The sequence below is a fragment of the Gracilinanus agilis genome, chromosome 3 (genome assembly GCF_016433145.1).
Source record: "Gracilinanus agilis isolate LMUSP501 chromosome 3, AgileGrace, whole genome shotgun sequence".
NCBI lineage: Eukaryota > Metazoa > Chordata > Mammalia > Didelphimorphia > Didelphidae > Gracilinanus > Gracilinanus agilis.
In genome coordinates this window covers 547,253,476-547,267,966 of record NC_058132.1, presented here as the reverse complement: position 1 = coordinate 547,267,966, position 14,491 = coordinate 547,253,476, and positions in this window count along the sequence as shown.

The window sequence follows — 14,491 nt, the reverse complement described above, 5'->3', positions numbered from 1 at the left end:
TTGTGTTCATTAAGATACCCAAAGATTTTTAATTCATGATAATTTTATTGCTCATTTGACATATAAATTGGGAACTAAAGTTTTTCTAAAACTTCTTGTCATTCACTACACACTTGGAATGTTCTCACTGACTATTATTTAGCTGACTATGACATAAAGTCCTTGAAATAAACTAGGCAATATAGAGCACTCTATGGGTTGCCACAATTCATTGCTAATGAAAGGGTCTAGTAAATCATATTGGGATGTATGTTCAATACCAATCAGAACCACTATGGTTGTGCATTACCAAGCAGCTAAACCAAAGGAAATAACTATCTCATCCAATGTTAAATATACTTAGTGAAAAATTATTTTAATTCTACCCACTTAATATAGGAAATATTAACTGAAGAATAGCTTATTAGATTTATTAATTTTTTAAAAAATTAATCATCTAATTGACATGAACTTATATGCATATTTTATAGGCAAAATACAACTCTCATTTTTTTATGTCAAAATAAGATGCCGAGGAGATCTTTGCCAGAAGCCTTGAGTCCCCCATCCCCTCCTCCCCATAACCGCCTGCCCTTTTCCACCTTAGGTTGAACAAATAGCAAAAATAATTAGAATTTTTAGAGGTTGTGTAGCCATAATTCAAGAAGATTCTACCTCAGGCTGCTGTGAATAAATAAGCAATAACTCACTCACAGGTACATACCATATTGTGACTGACAAATGTTCACCCTTGAGTGCATTTCTTGCTTTAATTACTTTTAACTATTTCTATGATGGGCACCTGTACAAATATAATCACAAACAAACAAACCAGTAAGAAATAATAAATAATTTCATTTTAGGAAAATCACAAAATTCATTCCCAGAAAAGGACTAAGGAAGCTCTCTAAGAGGAACTTATGATATCTAGAATTTTTATTTCTTTGCCTAGTTTGTAGATCTCCTTCCATGATAAAAACATTTCTATCAATGCACAATGTTAATTATGTTATTACTTAGTGAGCTACCTGTGGCACTGAGATTTAAGTGACTTGCCCATGGTCACACAGAAAACACTTCTTTCACATAGTTGACTTTTGATTATGTCATGTCTTCTGACTGATAGTAGTTCTTTACCTACCACATTATTTTTCTAGTGAGATTAATGATAATCCTTTTTGCAAAATGTGGTTGTCAAATATAATATTAAAGCTTAAATTAATAAGAACATATTCATTATCAGTGAAATTAATTTTCCAAGTTTTTTTTTCTCTTATTCCACTTGCCATGTTTACAATGTAGGGAACTTCTGGTCAGGTATTGGTACTTCTTCTGCAATGTATAATCTTAGAGAATTTTCTCTAACACCTAGAACCTTAATAAAAATTATAATTCTTAGCCCTCATCTAACACTTTATGATATGGAAAACACTTTACAAATATTATTTCTCTTTAACCTCATCACAATCTTGAAATGTTGGTGCTATTATTATCCTTATTTTATGATGAAGATGCAGAGGCATACAGATCTAAATGATTTGTATGGGACCAAATTACAAAATCAATAAATCTGATATCAATTAACTAAGATATTATTCACATTGTATTTCATGTATTAACTTGGTGGATATAAGATAAATTTCCTTCAAGTATTTTTTATGCTGAAAAAGATAATTATTTCTGATTATATGACAACTACCAAGTGAGTGGATTAGGATTAGAGCTCAGAACCTCCTGATTTGTCATCTAGGGCTCTACTTACTATATTACCTATATACTTATATTTCATGACAAGTTTAGTGACAAGTTCAGGATCAAATAGATAAGGTCAGTTTTAGGTAGGATTTGCACCCTGACCTTTTTGACCATGAGGATAGCTCCCTATCCACTATATCACACAACACTCTCTTATTAGAGTCATCATACCTAATATTAAGTTAATAAAAGATATCACTTATTTTAATGGGAATTGTTCTATGTTTTGGACTCAAATCAGTAAAAACTGATATCACATAATGATTCATTTTCCTCCAAAGTATGCAAAGGCATAGACAGTTCAAATGTTATTTTCATTTTTTAGGGAATGACAAAATTGAAACTATGTCTGGCTCATGTACACATAGATAGGAAATGAGAAGATTCAAACAAGCCTCCTGACTTCAAGTTTACACACTACTCTAAAGTTCACATGGTTAAAATGTCAAGTCTTCACAGCCTTTCATAAGACAGACAAGAAAATCACAGAGAGTGAGCACATGCAGAATTCATAGTATTCACCCCATTCTCTTTTGGAAGACCGCATCTAATCTACTTTTTCTTATGGATATTTCCTTTAATATGTTTTCTGATAAAGATGTTCTTGTAAATAAAGATCTTGTTTATGTAAAAAGCTTTGCAATTGTTTTTTTAATGGAGATGCAGAATAGCTACTAATTATTCACTATTAAGTAACCATAATACATTTTAATTGTGAAATCAATTTATCTTATGCATTTTATTATTTAGTTTACTTAATTCTATTTCCTCTTTTGGAGACATTACGGTGTCAGTTAAACATTTCCTTATACTGAATATTAACTACTTCACTTATTCAGAGTAATGTTATATTGGGGCAAGTTGAACTAACCAAATATTCTATAAGTGAACAATGTACAGTTTAGTGTAGACATTTCCATTGACTTTTCCAAAGTGACACGTTACCAATGCACCTATTGCCAGTAATAGACAAGAAAAGTTTTCATCATTGTCATCATTGTTGTCATCATCATCATCATCATCATCATCATCATCTCCTCCTCCTCCTCCTCCTCCTTCTCCTTCTTCTCCTTCTTCTCCTTCTCCTCCTTCTCCTCCTTCTTCTCCTTCTTCTCCTCCTTCTCCTTCACCTCCTCCTCCTCTTCCTTCTTCTTCTCCTCTTCCTTCTTCTTCTCCTTCTCCTTCTCCTTCTCCTTCTCCTTCTCCTTCTCCTTCTCCTTCTCCTTCTCCTTCTCGTCCTCCTCCTCCTCCTCCTCCTCCTTCTCCTCCTCCTTCTCCTTCTCATTCTCCTTCTTCTTCCTCCCCTTTTGATTTTTGTCTCACAGAATTACATGATGAATTATTATTACCTATTTGTGTAAGTTCTAAGTATTAGAAAGAAAGTTTTTACTGAGGGAATATCTGACAGGACAGACTTTTTCAATCCAATTTAATTCAAAAAACAATTATTGAAGGCTCACTATATGCCAAGCATTGGAAATACAAGACTGAAATGAAAAATCTCCCACTCTCAAGGAACTTATGGCATAACAAAGTCAGCCAGAAAGTACAGTGCATAATGTGCCAAACTTGGAGTCAGGAAGATCAGTTAAAATCCTACCTGAGTAATTTACTAGCAATATGGTCTTGAGCAAGTAATTTAATATTTCTCAAGCTATTCCCTGATCTACAAAATGGAGGTTTTAATAAAACTCAGTTCCCAGATTTGTGAAGATCAAATGAGATAACATATTTAAAGTGCTTTACAAAACTTAAAAGCACTATATAAATGCATAAGTATCATTCTTATTTTTATTGGAAGGTACCAAATATGAACTATACTATACTATATATGTGGGGAGTTGGGAGATATATAAATATGGGGAGTTAGGAGAGCATCAACAGTTGTAAAGTGAGAAAGTCAAGAAAGGTGTCCTGGGAGAGGTATCATCTAAGTTAAATTTTTAAAGAACTAAAGGAATATGCAAAGTAGAGGAAAGGAAAAAAAGGAAATTCCAGGCAATGTAGACTGACTCTTCTTATTCTTCTTGCACAGAGAATGAATGCTGTCCAGATAGAATAATAAGTAGACCATTTAGATTGAAATGTAGAGCAAAGTAATAGAAATCAGTCTGGAGCCATGGGACAATAAAGATTATTCTCTTTTTCTCTTAACCATTTTCCCCAGATAGTAATAGTAGTCATTCTTAAATCTAAATAAATGGAGGCATGGTTATTCCCATTATTGTCAAGACCTAAACACCTCATATGATACTGCATTTTTCTACATGAAATTTTGTTTGAATTCTTAATATAAATGAGAATACAGTTATTCACATGAAGGTCCCTTTTTCATTAGTCTTAATGACTGAACTTTTTCTCCTGACTTTGCCTTATGCATCCTTTTGAAGCTACATATTGAATGGGAAATTCAATTTTTTATTAGTGGGGAAAATTGTAGAATAAGAAAAATGAATACATTTAAGAGGAATTATTTTCACAGAACCTGGGGATAACAAATGGAAGCAGAATATGGGAGATATTACATAGAAAATTTATGCAAGTGTTTCTGATTTAAAAATAATGGTTTAATTCTTTCTGGGATTCCCTTTCTTATGTAAATTACTTTGTTGATTATGTCAAATCACTGATTGCTTTCTATTTCAATTTGGTCTTCATGAAACTGGTTATATGCTCTAGACCAGTGGTTCCCAAACTTTTTTGGCCTACTGCCCCTTTTCCAGAAAAAATATTACTTAGAGCCTCCTGGAAATTATGAAACTATTTATTGAACTCAGAATAGAATGTAATACAAAAAAAGTGTGGCCATCACCTTCTCCCTGCATCACTGCAGCACCCACCAGGGGGGCGGTGGTGCCCACTTTTGGAATCACTGCTCTAGACAACTTTCCTCATATTTATAATTAATAATTTCTTCACATCTTTCTATAGGATAAATTTGATTCAACCTCATGCTTTATTATTGGTTCTCTGAAATGATAAATAATTTTTCTGTTGATGATAATTCTTTAAGCTTTCAAGATAGTTTGTTCTTTTACTCTTGTTATTTCAGAATAACTTGTCCTGGTAATGCTCATTTCATTCTTCAGTTTAGAAAAGTACTCTAAATTGTTACCTTTATAATATTGATGTCATATTATAAATTATTCTTCTCCTTCTGCTCACTTCAGTCTGTATCACTCTCAACAAATCTGTCTATATCTTTTTAAAATAATTTCCTGTAATACAATAATGCTCCATCACATTAATATACCACAATTTATTCAGTCATTACTCAATTGATTGGCATTCCATTAATAGTAAGATCTTTTGCAGCAAAAAAAAAAAAAAAAAAAAAAAGAACAGATGCAAATGTTTTTGTACCTCAAGGCCTTCTTCCACTTTGTAAATCTCATTTGAATTGGTCTAGGAATAGTATAACTCATTCAAAAGGCACAGAGTTTATAATACCTTTTAACATGTAATTTATAAATTATATATTTAGTATATAATTCCTAGTTGTTTTCCATAATGATTGTACCCATTCATAGGTTCCCAAACATTTCAGCTATCTACCTATTTATATATTCCCTGTGGCATTTATTATTTCCTACTGAGAATTGTAAGATGGAATCTCAGAAGTGCATTAATTGTTATTTCTCTTGGAGTGATATGACTCTTTCTTTTCCATATCCTGGGTTTCATCCTTTGAGAATAATCTTCTCATATCTTTAGGTCATTTATCTATTTGTGAACAACTTTAATATAAATTTCAAGTATACATAAATATTTACAAAATGTATGCATATATGGGGGCAGCTGGGTAGCTCAGTGGAGTGAGAGTCAGGCCTAGAGACAGGAGGTCCTAGGTTCAAACCCGGCCTCAGCCACTTCCCAGCTGTGTGACCCTGGGCAAGTCACTTGACCCCCATTGCCCACCCTTACCAATCTTCCACCTATGAGACAATACACCAAAGTACAAGGGTTTGAAAAAAGTATGCATATATGTGTACATGTATATGTGTATATATTTTTTTACATTAGAAATGATAAACTCATTCAAAATATTTTTGGCAGTTGGATTTCTCACCCCCTTAATCTCAACTTTATTAAATTTGTGCCAAAATTTTAAAAACTATTATGGCATTAAATATACCATTTTATCTTCTTTAACCTTCTTTATATAATTTATATTATTGGTTCTTTAGTTTTTACCATATTCACAGATTTGATCATTTTCCTCATGCTTTACTTTTGGTTTATGATGTAATCTTCCATATGAAGTTCACTTATACCCTGTTCTTATCTTGGTGTAAGGTATAAGATGTTGGTCTAAATGTAACATTTTCCACACAGGTATTAGATTCATTATTCAATATGTAAAAATGTAATGCTTTTGTTTCTACTTTACCTATGCTTTTCCCCTATTTTTCCTGTATTATTGCTATAATCAGCACTTTTAGTACTATGTCAAAAAGGAGTCATGACAATTGACATTATTTTTTCACCCTTGAATTTGTAGGAAAAGATTTATTTATAAATAATTTTGTGATTATAAACTGTTTATCTTTTTAAGGAAAAGTCTGTTTATTTTTGTATTTAGAGGTTTTCAACAGAAATGAATGCTATTATATTTTGCTAAGAGATTCTTTTCTGCACTTTTTGATAAAATGATTGATTTTAGTTGGTTTTATTATAATACAAATTTATAAATAAATTCATACTTTTCCTGTTATTAAACTAATCCTACAGTTTCTCTTAAAGACAGTTTCTCTGGAAAATGAGATGGAGAAGGAAATAGGAAATTATTATATATCTTTGCCAAGAATACCCCAAATGGGCCAGCCAATTCAAATAAGGAATATGACCCTTAGATAACAGCTTTCCAGAAAAAAAACACTAGAATAATTTGATTATTCTTTCAGCAAGGCACCTTTTTTATAGAAGACTGCCTCTGGAGGTCTGATTGCTGCACTTCATCAGTATTTCTTCTGCACAAAAGGTAAGGTTTATGTTTAAATTTAGAATTTAGTTAAGGGTTATATTACATTAAATTTCCCCAAGGAGAGATGTTCTCTAGAAGTGAGAAAATTCGGGATTTAGGTTAAAGTTTAAGTTTTCTCCTAGAAGAAGGGAAGTTTAGAATTTAAGTTAAAATTTAATTTTATCCCCCAGAACTGTGTTGGTGAAGGTGTGGCATGCATGCCCTGGCATGCTGGAGTAGGTTGCTCTGTTTCCCCTCTCCACTTCCCCAAGAACAATGTTTATATGCCCCTCCCCTCTCCTCAACAACCCAATATGAGCACTACCTCCTTCTGCTATCTGGTATAATGTGGGGGCGGAGCTCAAAGGCAGCTTGAAGGTGCAGTTTGGGCATCCAATCTCTAAAAGGTTCATCAATGTTGCCCCAGAATATGAGTCTCCAAGGAGAGGGGACATTTAGGATTAAGTTTACTAGGAATTAGATTTTCCATCAGGAACTGAAAAAAATTGCAGGTTCCCATAGTAGTAAGATTCCAAAGGATTTCCCTTTGGAAAATTTTCTTTTGGATCAAGACTAGTTCTGTTAAACAGTTAAATTTTTAAACTGACACACCCTCAGGAAATTCTTATTGGCCCAAAACAGGTGTATCTTCCCATATAGGAGTGGAGGAGGGTAACTAAAAGATTGAGTTCCTAAACTATGCTAAAACATAAAAACGCAAATGGATCCCAAAATTGATCTGAAGAAGGGACTTTAAATTACTACAAGTTTTTTTTTTTTGTGTGTGTGTGTGTGTGCACTAACTTTTTCTGTCTTATTGTTTTATCTTTGTTTTTCAGAAAAAAAAGAAATAATCTGTGTCTCATGTTGTATTTAGTGGTGACTGTAGATTCTGCTTTATTGAAAGATTTCTGAGGAGAAAATGTAGCCTACTGGAGTGGGGGGAACCTAATAAAAACTGCAGCCAAAAAGTTTAGAATACTGGGAAAGATTAATAAAGCTTCATGCTTGAAGCAGTTTTCCCAGTAAACAGTACTGACTCCCAACTTTAGGCTTTCGGTGGGAAATTAAGTTATAAGTGAAAAAAAAAACCTGTAAAATATATTTTTCTCTTTCTTTGACTATGTTGGTATTACAGAGGCAAACTCAGATAATCAAAGAAAGGAAAACTTTACATTTTGGAAGTTTGGAGAGGAGTTTGAAGATTAATTGTTTTATGATGACAGAGAACTCCTGAGGCTTTGGGTAATTCTAGGAATTCACCTTCTTCACTCTTCACTTTGTTCTATCTAATAAGACACAAAATAAGATACAACTATCTTAGTGAGTCTTGATATATATCACTTTAAGAGTTGGTTTGAAGGACAAATAATTAAATTGTGTAAAAGTTCCATGGATAATAATATTCTGATCTTTTCTTCCCTCTGAAAGTTGATAGTCTATTTTTTAGTGCATTGAAAGTAGCTAGACTGAAATAATTCCAGAGTGAAAACAAAAAATAGTTATATAGTTTGCATTTTAAAATTTATCTGGAACTAAAATAGCTACCTCTTATTAATCCTTCCTTGTTTATGAAAAGAGAAAATATTTTTAAGGCAGGGAGTAATTTAAAAATGAGTAAAGTTTAATCAAGGCAAGAACAGAGTGATTTAAGCCAAAAAGGGAGGGACTCACTTTGGCCCCCACCCAACTCAGAGATCCCCCTTCTAACACATATCCCAGATAAGAGACCTTTTAACATCCTAAGACAACCAAATTATTCTTCTCTGACTCACCCAACTTAGAGAACTTCCTTTTCTTACCCTGTTAACCCTTCTCATCTCACATCAGCTTTAGTTGGACAAAAAAAGATAAAAAAGTAGGGAAACCTGAGTTATATTCTAGTTTTAGAAAATATATTACCTGTTTCAACTTAAGTAAGTTATCTGATCTCAGTTTGCTTCAATTTCCTGTTCTATAAATAAGAAATATATAATGGTAGCTACCTTCTGAGGATTAAAATAATGTAATGATTGTGAAGTCCTTAACATAGTGACTGGCATATGTAAGCACTCTGTAAATGTTGTTGTTGTTATTTTTATTATTATTATTATTTTAATTGAACATAATTGCACAGCAGATTTTAGATGTGATTAATAAAATAATACCAAAGGTAACTAAATTTATTTCCATGAGAAATAATTTGGAAATACATCCAGCTGAATTGACATCATCTCTCTGGTACTAAGTATTTGTCCATATTTTAAATATGTAATGTTGTACATGGTTTCATTGTACAGTAGCAGACTGTATCAGTGATGTTTGAAACCATGGATATAAATGAACACCTGCTTACTCTCTACATATGTATTTTCTCTCCCTGCTCCTACCCTCAGCTCAGCTTTTCATAGCCTATCATATCTCATAACCACCCCTTCCACCTAAAAACTAAAAAATTAAAAGGAAAAAGGAAAAGGAAATACAAGTGACTGTCACCAGTGTCCAACATTTGCTTTGGGGAGACCTCCTACACTTTGCAGATAAACCTCTGCCCATTCACAATTAATCAGCAATAACTGAAACCATATAAAACAAAACTATGGAGAAAAATATCTTATTGTATTTCTAATTTTTTCTTTTATTGTGAATACAAACTCATTGTATCAGAAATGCTACTAAAAAGATGAGTTCTTTTTTTAGCTGAATGCTGTTAGATTAAGAATTGAGCTTTTAGAAGAATATAATAAAATAGATATTTGAAAACTATTAAATGTTTAATTGGATATGTTGTGTTTTAAAATACACAATAATAATATTACTATGAAATGCTTATGAATAAATATTAATTAGAAGCTAAAGAATATTAATTTAAAATTTTAATTTGTTGTTACATAAAAATTCCTGTATTTCTATCACACTTTCCACTCCTTGCACTAGAAAAAATATGACTTGTCTAAAAGGTATATGTCTATATGAAACTATATTTTGCTTATTTATATTTATATGTTCTTTCTCTGGATGTGAGCATATACATATTATTCTTTAAATCATATCCTTGATGTTTTATATAATTTTCTCTTAATTTTGTTCATATTCACTCTTTTTAATTTCATAGAATTTTTTCCATTTTTAAAAATTAACCTGCATGCCATTTCTTATGGTAGTATTCCATGACAATCACATGCCACAAATCATTTAGCCATTTCCCGAGTGATGAATATTTCTCCCTAATTTCGAATTATTTGCAACCATAAAGAAATTTCTATAAGTATTTTAGGATATAAGGGCATAATGTTATATTGTAATTCGAACAGCTTGGGTTATAAAAATTAATGAAATGTTTAGAGTGCTTTATGACAAACTTTAATATATCAACATGTCAATTATCAGGTATTTGCTATGTTTCAGTTATTACTGAAAACTGAGAATGTCATTAGTTTTAATTTATAAGTTCACAAACATCAGCTGTGAAGTAACTTAAGTTTCTTCTTTCTCATTTCTAAATATGTCCACATCAATTAAAATTACCTAGTTGATTTTTTAAAAAATATCTCCTCATTATATGAAAAATGAATATGGAATGCTAAGATGAAAATCAGAAAGCATGGTAGAAAGAACACTTCCCTGGATACTTTATTAGTCTACTTCCCCAAAATGATTATTGTTAAAAGAGGTATTATTTATGTATGAATCAGGTTAGGTTCTTATAATAAACATTATAATTTTTCCAGATTTGCATATACAAATTCACCCTTTAAAAAAACATGAATAAAATATATCATATGAAGCTTATACTTGCACAAACAAAATGCATTGAAGGGCTTTAATCCTGTTTGTATTTTCTCTGCTCAGATGAATAATATGGGCAATTAAAACAGTAGCAAGGAGGAGAAAACAGAGCTTTACTTGTCTTATCTAAATAATTGCCTTAACTTGCCATTACATTTTGTTTTTCAGATTCATAATTTACTGACCCTGATCAAACTTGGTAAAAAGATATTTTTATTCTGTAATTCATGATTGAAGTGATAAAATTGGTATAGTGAGTGTTGACTATAATTGCGTCTATTGCATAATAAATTGCTATCATTTCAGATAAAAAAGAATAATATATGTCTGAATGTACATGTATACATACATAAAATTTATGCATAGACAGTCATATTTTAAAAACCTTACATTACCAGAACTCTTCAGTTATTTAGGTTTGTGTCACACTGCTTCATATAACACAGATTTTATATGATGAAATTTTGATCTCTGAAGCAAAACATAACTTTTTCTTCCTCAATTCTGCTGTAAAACTTTGGTTCTTTTTATTTTTTTATGTTAATGAACTTTTAACTCTTGCCTCTGACCCTTCTAATTTTGTGACCTTGGACAAGTCTCTTACTCTTAACATCCTTCTGATTACATTTTATTATTTATTAAAGAACAAAAAAATGGGGTTAGGTATCCTATGAAGTCCTTTTCTACTATAAATCTATGATCCTTTATAAACTTGATTTTTCTCTTTGGAATGAGGGAAAAGAAAACATGAAAATTATGGAGTCAGTATATCTTTTCCCAAATGGAGCAGAAGTGTTATGAAAGGGGTATGGCAATCAGGATTTAGGAATGGTTTGGGATAGATGAAAAAGAACAGAAATAAGGGAAATTAATAAGGTATATTAGTTTGGGAAAGTCTTTAAGGATAATAAAATATCAGATAAAGAGAAATAAAGCAATATTATTGTCTATTGGTGTATAATTATTTTTCCCTTCTATTCTTTTTGAGGAGACTCAGGGAAACTCCTTTCTGTATTTGTTTGTTGACTGGCATTTTAAAAGAAAATAGAGAATACCATGCTCTTTATTACTTTTTTGGTGTGAAGGAGAGCACAGAAACACTAATGATACATTTACTAATATCTATCCCAGACCTTTAATTCAATTTCATTTGACAAAGGCCTACCTCCTTGAGTGTCCCAGATTGCTCTCCACACTTATATATTGTTCTTATATTCCTATATCCTGTGGCCAAGCCAAATTTCTCTTTTTGATGTTCCTTACAGATGGCATTCCATTGAATACTTCTGTGACTTTGCACTGGATAGTCTTCCATTTTTGGAATCTATTCCCACTTCACCTAAATACTTTATATCCCATAATGTAAGGTATGTTTTTTTTTCAAATCTTAATAAAATTTTAACTTTCTACACCAATTCAAACTATTGATGTCAAAATGATAATACCTTGTGTTCTTTTTTTGTATCCACAAAATACTGTTCATGTTGTCTCCCCAAATAGAATGTCAGCTTTTTAAAGGCAGGGGTTGATTCGTTTTGCTTGATTGCTTTTACCTGCTATCTGCAGCAAATATGAGCCAACAATAATACACTGACTTAGGTTCTTATTATGAGTAAGTTAGTCTTGCCTATAACATTTGAGTAATAATTATTGCCAAGTATGAGTTTGCCATGCACTATAGGTTAAGGGAGACCAATTCACAAAAATGTGAATTTACAGGCCCTGTCCAAAAGAACAAATGAACTTGCAGCTATGAAGATACAGTTGAAAGAATAAAGATGAACTATGACACTCTTGGATACAGAGGTAAACTACTACAAAGTATAGAGAAAAGTGAACAATTTTCACTAAATATGTAGAATTGGCATTTGTATAGTTAATTTCTTTGAATCAGTCTTCTTTACCTCTGTGTCCATGGATCACTAAAAGGGGAGCAATACTTTCATGCTGTACTATAAAAAGTCATGCAAACCAAGTAATTAAACTTTGTTCCCTGAATGGGATACTGTTGTTGGCACAATGGCAGAAATTAGATCTACACAATATAAGGCTATATTGAGCAACAACTGAGTCAGCATGCATATACTAGGAAACAGTTGTTGCCAAGGTATAGAAAAGTAGTCTTCTGTGGTCTATTTGTTATAAATCACTAAGAAATTAAATTTGAAAGAATACTACACAAGGAGGTGTTGATATTAACATGATCAAGAAGTTTACAAGTATGCTTTATGGACTTTAGAACAACCTATAGCATGAATGTTTCAAAAGCAAATGCTAAAATATCTAGGAATCTTAACATCTAAGCAGAAAGTTCATTATGAGCTTTCATTCACTCAGATATGAAATAAATGGTTCTGGCATTTTTCATTCTATATTTGTTCTATATATACATATATTTATTTAGCAGCTCCCAAAGAAGCTTCCACTATCTTTGAAAAACAAAAATTAATTAAAGTGTAAAATAATATATTATCTTAATTTCAGTGTTCTCAAACCAAACTGAGGGATTATGAAATCTACTATTCCAGGGACAATACAAAAGGATCTATCCTTAAATTCCTTTATGTCTCTACTGAGAAATCAACTTTAGGGGAGTAGAGGTTCATAATCTTGTAATCTATAATATATTTCTTATCATATTACAAAAGAAGATGTTTGGATTCTGTTTCAAGATTTGTACACTGTTCCACAATAATTATGTGTCCAGAGGTCATGAAGACAGTTTAATAATATGTATGAGAAACTGGTAAAGATCTCTGTAGTTGACAAAGATTTAAATTAATAATGAGCAAAACTTTGAATCTTTGGAAATGTATACTTTAATGTTTAGTGACATCTTTGATATCTTTGCCAAGAAAACCCCAAATTGAGTCAGGATGAGTTGGACATGACTGTAAATGATGGAACAATGTGATTATCACACTGACATTTCCCAAAATGCTAAATTCCAACTGCTTTCTTTATATCTTGGAATTTTGGGGGAGAGTTTATTCTTCCAATTTGAAAAGTTATTTGTTAAAAGAAAATATTTAATCCAATTATGTTTAGGAGTCTCTCAAGAAATGATGGCTTCTATTTTATAAGTAAGAGAGTTTTTACCATTCATTAATTTTGGATTTTAATTTGCTGTTACTTTGATTTTCTGGGTTTCTGGGGCATCTTATTTTTATTTGGCTAAGACATATCTTTTCCTCCAATATATTATATAACAGCTTAAACAACTGCATTTAGAGTCAGAGTTGTAGAGAAATGTATATATATATATATATATAAATCTTTTTATTTCATGTTTTTATGTTTTTGTTTTGATTTGTAAAATGTTAGATAAAATATCTTAATCACAGTATAGTTATGGGAAAAGTATCTATTAAATTTTCCACTGCTACAGAACTCTAAATTGTTTTATTCCTCATCCACTTAGTACATTTTAATTTGTGTTTTTTTAGTGCCTAATCTCCTCTACTAAATTATTACCAGTCTTTTCTATGGGCAAATTCCTTGTATCAGGTATCTATATATTTCCCCACCCTTTATATTGTAGCCTTATACATATTGGTCATTTAATAGAAAATTGTTTTATTTCTCAAATAAATGTAGAAGGCAAAAGCAAATTGAGATAATATTTGAGAGGATGAGGTAGACATTTTGAATTCCTCAAGAAGGTGTTTACATTAAACTATACACATTGAGTAATAACTATTGTTTCATTTGGTTATTTTACATAGAAAAAAGTTCTGTAAAATATAGTAATAAACTTCTCTCCCAATGAATTTAGCCTCAGTAATTAATTCCTAAGAAAGAGAAAAGTAATATGGAATTAAGGAAACTTGCAAGCTGAAAACTTAAAATTATGCATTTGAAAGTTCTGTAGAAAGAAAATTTAGTACAGTGACATTGAGACAGAAATAGAATGCATGATACCTACGTGTCCAGCATGCAAATTAGTCCACTCTAAAGAACACTGGTAGAAAAAGGAGTGTGTAGGCAACACACAGAACTCTACCCTCTCACTCTAGTGGCAGCATG